General features: G+C 38.4%; 1 long non-coding RNA gene across 1 annotated transcript; it reads left to right on the top strand.

The window, feature by feature from the left end:
* Window positions 1-218: 218 nt before the first annotated feature.
* Window positions 219-1,077, top strand: LOC106751310. Its single transcript, XR_001375040.1, has 3 exons — window positions 219-603; window positions 741-890; window positions 987-1,077. It is a non-coding gene; the product is annotated as an uncharacterized LOC106751310 (long non-coding RNA).
* Window positions 1,078-1,715: the final 638 nt, after the last annotated feature.

The following is a 1,715-nucleotide window of genomic DNA, read 5'->3' as shown; positions in this document are numbered from 1 at the left end:
ACACGGTACAGCCGTGATGCGTGCGAATCACGTGTTCCGTGTTGTCGCTCGCGAAAGGCGATTGTCTGCGATCAGCCGACAACAGCGTGTTGGCGATCGCTAGGCACACGCGTTATTTCCTTATATGGTCATGTTATTCTCGTGACTTAATAATGCGAGACAACAGAAAGCGAAACATCCTCGGGAGCCGCTGGTCCCGGGTAACAGTACGTTTTTGCATAGCTCGGTGACAGGACGTATTCTTGCTTGTGCTACACGTTGTCGATTGCTCGTCGTCAATCGCGATTTATCTATTGCATTACTTTCTTATACCATCACTGCGTGCGGTATTTACAAAGTTTCTCGAGTATTATTGTAATTGCGTTTATACATTTCGGTTCTTGTTAACATTTCTAAGAGTGAGCGCGTCGCGGAACCCTCACGTGTGTGTTGTGCCCCTTCATAAGAGGAATAAACTGAAGATTAATTGTGTTATTGTTAATGCGCCGTTGTGTTGCTTTAAATGCCCCTTTCGCTCTCAAGAGACTCAAGATCACGTGCGCACATAAAGCCTTTCTCTACTACTATTCAATTATGGAAAACCAAAGGAAACATTTGAGACATGTAATGTTGCATTGTTTTAAAAAACACAATAGTCCTAATGATACAAAAAATGAGATTTGTATGGTTTATTGAAATGGTACTACAAGTGTTCAAACAGTTCGCAGTTGGTTTAGAAATTTCAGAACGGGTAATTTTAGTCTGGAAGATGAAGAACGTTGAAGCCGCCTATTCAATACCGACACAGACCTCATCGAAGTATGGTTGAAGAAAACTCGCGATATACTATTTGCGAAGTAGCCGATGCTTTAATAATTCCGCGAACAACCGTCCATAATCATCTGACAAAGGTGGGTTACGTCAATCGTTTAGATGTGTGGCTTCCTCATGACTTGACAGAGCCAAATATTTTTGCACGTGTTTTCACATGTGATTTGCTTCTTTAGCAACATAAAAACGAACCTTTTTTGAAGAGACTAGTCACTGGAGATGAAAATTGGATACTTTACGAGAATATTCAACATAAACGCTCTTGGGCCAAGGTAAGGAGCCTTTAATTATATCAAAGCCTAGTCTTCATTCAAACAAAGTTTCATTATGCGTTTGGTGGAATTGGAAGGGGGTAGTGTATTACGAGCTGCTTCTGCAAAGTGAAGCGATCAATTCGACGAAATATTGTTACCAATTAAATAAACTGAAAGAAGCGATTACTAGAAAACGACCAGAATTAGCGATCAGACGAGGTGTCGTTTTCCATTACGATAACGCGAGACAACACGTATCTTTAGTCGTCAGAAATAAACTATTGTCATTTGCCTGGGATGTTCTACCTCATACTCCATACTCTCCAGATATTACCCCTTCTGAATAATATTTATTTTTTTTATTAAAAAATTCTCTCCGTGGTAAAAGAATTAATTTAAGAAATGATATAAAAATGCACCTTGATCAATATTTTGCTAACAAACCTCAGAAGTTTTGGGAAGATGGCATTATGAGACTTCTGGAGAGTTGGAAAAATGTAATAGATCAGAATGGATCGTATATAATTCAATAAATGTTCATATAACAAAAATTATTGTACATTTCTTATCTATAATTAAAATGAAAGAATATATATATAAGAATATATATATATACAGGGTGTCCCAGACCACCCGTCTCACCCGATTTTT

The sequence above is a fragment of the Dinoponera quadriceps genome, unplaced genomic scaffold (assembly GCF_001313825.1).
Source record: "Dinoponera quadriceps isolate SergipeBrazil2010 unplaced genomic scaffold, ASM131382v1 scaffold10972, whole genome shotgun sequence".
Lineage (NCBI taxonomy): Eukaryota > Metazoa > Arthropoda > Insecta > Hymenoptera > Formicidae > Dinoponera > Dinoponera quadriceps.
Note: the sequence above shows the minus strand (reverse complement) of the source record. Positions and strands in the feature narration are given on the sequence as shown.